The following is a 6000-nucleotide window of genomic DNA, read 5'->3' on the forward strand; positions in this document are numbered from 1 at the left end:
ACAATGGTTATATATTAACTTTAAAAAGTAAGAGAAAGGCAGGATGAGACCTTGAAATAGACTGAATATTCGTTCACTGAAGTGGATAAACAAATTGTGTCTCTTTCTTCAAATTTTGGTCATTAAAGGAACTTCAAGATGTCAATCTTTAGCAGTCAGCGGGATCCGTTTTTTGAAGGGGTGTAGCCTTTCAGAGAACTTCAGATTTTGTAAAAGAGCCTTTATTTTTGCAACTTCCACTTCTTTCTTGAAATAAATATTTTTCAGTTTTAAGAATTTTGGTATTAATTTGAAAAACTTTCTTCAAAAACTAATTTGTCTAGCAAACAAAATATTGCCTTCAACGTGCATTCCTCACAGAAAACAAAAGGTGTGGACCAATTTTGTTGCCTTTGGCAGGTGAGCTGTCAGGCTCTGAAACCCTCTGACATAATTTTGCTATCGGAGAGAGACATTGATCTTAATTCAGAGTATTTTGTCATTCTTAATCAATTTCACTAGTATCACATTTCAAGGAATGTTTTAATACCTCTAAAAGCAATATATGGAAAGATGGAAGTAAATATGTGTTTTAAAAGGTAAACAATAAGATGAAAGAATATGCCATTCTCAGCATTATGTTTCCTTACTTTTAATTCAAATTAGAATATGGCACAGGAGACAAGATACCTTCTTCTGAAGGAAACTGCTAGGTAAATTGTGTCCAGAGTACTGTAGGATAGACAGCTGTAGACTACTCATATCATTGAACCATGATGGAGATCATATTTATTGCTAAGTAAAATGTAATTTTAATATAGTATCTTCCTATGATCTCATTTTAAAAATAAACTTGTATCCCATTATAAAAATAACAATGTGTTAAAAAATAAAATGTTAATAACCAGTGGGTTTGCATTTGGCTTGGCTTGTTTTGTTTTCCTTTTTACAGTTTCCTTAAGGAACTGTATATACCCTGCATTTAAGAAATGGAAGTTAGGGCTTTTTAATTGAAAACAGGTATGTTACTGTTTGTGTTGTCAGTCATGTTAATGACTGCTTCCAGGGTGAAACAAGAAGGAAAGAGGTCTGCCTCACAGGAATAGGAGTATTTGTAATGTAAGAGCAAAGGAAAATTGAAGTGTGGGGTCTCTGTGCAGGAGCTGACTGTGCAAGTTCAGTCTTCTCAACAAGTCCTCACATCTCCAGTCTCCCCTGGCCCTCCTGAGACTGCAGGCAGGAGAGCAGCAGCGGCTCCCAGGCCCTTGGTGTTTTGCTCCCTTAAAGATAAAGGCAGCTCCTCAGTGTGGCTAAAATTTCAAGAGGTTAACTCAAAAGGACAGGATCAATTGAAACCCAGCAGTTGGGACATGCCTCAAGTCTTCAAGCTCAAGACCTAATCGCGCCCTCCCATCCCACCCCCTCGCCAAACAACCTACGAGATACTAAGAAAGGGTCGCCCCTTTCCCGCCCAGATTTCCCGCTTCTAAGCATCACTGATGAGCAGGATCAGAATTGTAGGACCCCAAAAGCAAGATCACGAATGTACATCTATGGAAGGAAACCACCGGCAGCTTCAGTAGCTGGCGTGTGATATTTTTTCTCTTGCAGAAGTTTCTCCGATAGATTAGGAGTGTCAGACATTGACAAGTCTCCGAGAAGTGACCCGTAAAGTAATTAGAAAAGGAATTCCCCCGGCCTCACGCTCTCATCGCTGGGCCAGATGAAAGGCACCTGTGTTTATGTCCTGTAACTAGGAGCCTCCCAGACCATCCCCCAGCAGGTGCTAGGACTGAAACTCATGGTCGCCCCAGGCACCATGGCACCTTCTTAGAGCTGGGAACCCTAATGGATTATCTCCCCTCAACGCAGGTGGCTGCCCACCAGGAGACCCGACTTTCACACTAGGACCTTGGCAAGTGGCTTCAAAGGCCACTGGCTAGAAGCCAGGTTAAGAAAGCAGTGTTTTCTAAAAGATACGTGGATTGCTTGTTTTCCCGCTAGAGCCATCCCGAAGGTGATTTCAAAAGTAAGGCATTAGATAGGGAACAAAGATTAATAAATGATGCATATTGTCATTGGGAATTATAAATCTGCTTTTTAAATAAATAAAATATAATCACCGTACAACGTTTTAAACCCATGTTTAAAACCTAAGAACTCATTCATAGTTGGAAAAAATTCACTATTTTTCTTAATAAACACTTTTAGAAAGTTGATAACTAAATCAAGGATTGATTCCCCTCTTTTTACTGTAAATCTTTCACACGCTTTTTAAAATTAATTTATTCTTGTTACATCTCAATGATTATCCCATCCCTTGTATCCTCCCATTCTTCCCTCCTTCCCATTTTCCCCTTACTCTCCTCTCTTCACTCGCTTTTAAATAACAACAACCTAACAAACAAAACAAAGCTCACGATCATTATTTTCACAGAAGCATCACACTTTAGTTCAAATGCTCACATGAACATGGAAGCTACAGCCTTTCTTAAATGACAGAGATCCCTCAGGAAAAAATATAGAAAGCAGACGAATGAGGGAAAAGCAGGCTAGCTGAGAGAGTGGAGGCTGGGGAAGATGGCTCTGAGGGGCTCACAGAAAAATCTGTAAAGAGTGACCCTTTTGACCTACACAAGAGTCAAACAACTTCTCTCCTAGAGCTAGTCACCCAACAGGAAAGAGCTCACATACTGTTGTTCACGCCCACAGACAGATGTCGAAGTGTGCACAATATTTCTCTAAGTTTTGAACAGCCAGTTGAGTGAATGTACAGAAATGAGAGCAGTTTCTACTTTGAGCTCATTTTTGCATTCTTAAAAGAACCTTTCTGTTAAGAAAATCAGTGCAAAAGAAAACAAAAAAATATTTCTAAACCTTAGTGGATGGCTGGGGGAAGTGCCAGGTTTATCTTATGACGTTGGTTTCTAGTGTTATACCACATGACCGCTATCTATGAAGAAGCACCAGAAAGAATTCCTTTAAAAAAAAAAAAAAACAGATGTGAAGAGAGAAAATGCAAAAACAAAAACAAGAGCAGAAAGATAGGTTTGTTGCATAAGAATAAATAGAGTCTCAGATTGCCTCATAGCAGAAGAGGATTTGTTTTTTGTTGTTGTGGTTGTTGTTGTTGTGTAAGATAGAAAACTGAAATCAAAATTCAAAGTGCCTAGTAAGACACTTGTTATCATGACTGCACTCTTCATAAAAAGGCCCTTCTGTTCTCAACTAAAACTGTACCTTTTACTGCCTGGATGGGACGATGATACATTCACTAATATTTTATGTAAACTAAACTTGGGATTTCTTCATGTGAGGGCAATAAATGCTATGTGGTGATGCTGCTTTGAGGACTGACTTTTCACTTTGCCATACTCCCAACTGTCTTTCAGCAGTTCTTTGTCCAAGCCTGGTTCCAATATGGCTCCGAGAATTCTCCCAATGCCTATGTGATTGTGTTCCTGCAATGTGCTTCTGAATTCTGTAGCATATGATCCATATCTGGGGAGGGATGGATATAGTGATTTGAAGTCTGAGGACTTGAGACAGCTGCCAGCCGAGTGGGCCAGTTGATAGCTTCATTTACACTGCTTCTCATTTTTGCAACAAGAAGGCTGGATTAAGGTTCTAAAGAGGAACATTCAAATATGGGGTGAATTCCACTTAATGTTGTGGTCTCTCAAGATAACCTGTCACCATTTCTGTGATCTTCACAGATGTGTTGAGAAGTCCTACAAGGAAGAGGTCAGCAGTATTTGTTTCTTCTTCTTCTTCTTCTTCTTCTTCTTCTTCTTCTTCTTCTTCTTCTTATTATTATTATTATTATTATTATTATTATTATTATTATTATTATTCCTCCTCCTTCTCCTCCTCTTCCACCTCCTCCTCCTCTTCCTTCTTCTTAAGGAGAAAAGATCTTCTAAGTTTGAGAGACACTCCTGTAAGTAACAGCCAAGAGAAAGAAGCACAGGACTCACTTGCAGTCCTTGCTCTGGAGTAATTATGCATTTATTTAAGGGAAATCTGTAAGCAAACAGCAATTGAGATAGGATTCAACCATGGCAACTTTCTCTTATATACAGGACACAACTGGAACATATTTTAACTATGTTCAACACATAAAACAATATTTACATAGTATGCGGGTCTTGAATAAAATTAATCCCTCTCTCTCTCTCTCTCTCTCTCTCTCTCTCTCTCTCTCTCTCTCTCTCTTTCTCTCAGAAATGACATCTTTTTATGGTCTTTATATAGTCTGTGAAAATGATTGGTGATGCCTCTACCACTTGAATATATCCCCACCTTCCTTTAGGTTTTCTGTTCTAGATCGTTCTTGTATTTTGCCTGCCAACTAGAACAGAGAGAGCTGGCCATAAACCTTATACTCAGTAGATTCATGTGTGGATTTACCCATTAAGTATCAACATATATACTATACAACACAATATACTAACACGCATCTCAACATAGATCACCTTTGAAGACACCATGTTGAGCAAAGCAGGACATTCACAGAAAGACCAATATTTAAAAACCACATGAATATAAAATGTCCAGACAAGTAAATCTGTAATCTCAGTTGCCTAGGGAAAATAGATTGACAGGTAAGGGATGGGACAGGGTTTCTTCCTGACATGATAAAAAACTCTAAAATTTTCTGCCATGACTTTTACGTATCTGACTATATTAAAACTTGCTGAGTACACTGAGGTATGGTGCTCATATTTTACATAATGTATGCTCCCAATGCATAGATTTTATAGAATATGAGCTATGTTTCAATAAAGCTCCCATTTAAGAAAGGAAAGTTCTTAGAAGTCACAAATCACACAGGGTACGTAGAGAGTGAAGCCACACCATGTATGTTTTCTTTTGTAAGTACCCAGAAATAGCTGTCTTTATATTTACCTACAGATAATCACCAAGAAAACTCTGTCACGGGGTTGGGAAAGATGCAGACATTTCTGGAGACATGTGGAAACAAGGAAGAATTGGTTCGTGATTTGCTGTAGGAAAGAGGCTCTTGGGAAGATCTGCAGCCAGAGGAGTGTGTGGTCTGCTCAACAGTGAGGGAGGCCCTGTCCTTCTGGCCTCTCACTGAATGACTGTGATTAACCAGTGCTTGATCTAGAGTGAGAGCGTTCAAACTTTTTCCATTCAGCCCCTTTCATCAAAGGAATTTTAATGACCGGGGACATATGGTATATAAAATAGACACAATCAAACATTTGCTGGTATTAAATCATAAAGAAATTTACTTTAAAATAATTCCTCGGCATATGCGTATTTTTACAATTTGTTAAAGACAAAATGGGCGTGTTGACAACATGGGTGTGCTTACTTATCTTTACATAAAGAATGGAATCTTGGCTGAAGGTTAAATACTGCGGGATGTAGCTCGTCTTCAGTGTTTTTTCAAAGCATATTGATGTTTTGATTTTAAAACCACCAGTGCTGGGCCAGAGAGATGGCACAGTAGGTAATCTGATGACTTGAGGTTGGTTTCTGGAATAAACACAAATCTGTCCTCTCACTTTTAAACTCCTTCTGTGCCACACATGTGCAAACACTCTACACACACACACACACACACACACACACACACACACACACACACACACACACACACATACAGAGAGAGAGAGAAAGAGAGAGAGAGAGAGAGAGAGAGAGAGAGAGAGAGAGAGAGAGAGAAGAGAGAGACAGAGACAGAGACACACAGAGAGACAGAGAGAAATAAATGTTTAAAAAGAAAGTCCAAGAAGAAATATGCACCTGAATGTGAACAAAGACAGGAGATGAGGACACATGTTGACAGTGTCCCCTGATCAGAAGCAGCAGAAACGACACCACTAGAACCTGGCAGAAGAAGGGTTATAGCCTTGTATGCTTTAGCTCCATCTCTTTTTCTGACAAACCCAGAGACTGCTGAATCAACGCCTTCCTTCATCAGTGTCCCTTTCCATGCTAGCCATGTGAAGCGGGCTCCTAATCAGCATGCCCATGCGTGGCAAACTCTGC

The 6000-nt window shown here is 39.4% G+C and overlaps 1 long non-coding RNA gene across 1 annotated transcript in view; it reads left to right on the forward strand.

Moving 5' to 3' along the window:
* The window catches only part of LOC311606118, a 29317-nt gene extending 24100 nt beyond the window's left edge, over window positions 1-5217 (forward strand). The window contains exon 5 of the long non-coding RNA XR_014782212.1: window positions 4894-5217. This is a non-coding gene — a long non-coding RNA (uncharacterized lncRNA). The remainder of the gene's footprint in view (window positions 1-4893) is intronic.
* The last annotated feature ends 783 nt before the right edge of the window (window positions 5218-6000 follow it).

Source organism: Acomys minous (genome assembly GCF_964271855.1).
Source record: "Acomys minous genome assembly, chromosome: 9".
Classification (NCBI taxonomy): domain Eukaryota; kingdom Metazoa; phylum Chordata; class Mammalia; order Rodentia; family Muridae; genus Acomys; species Acomys minous.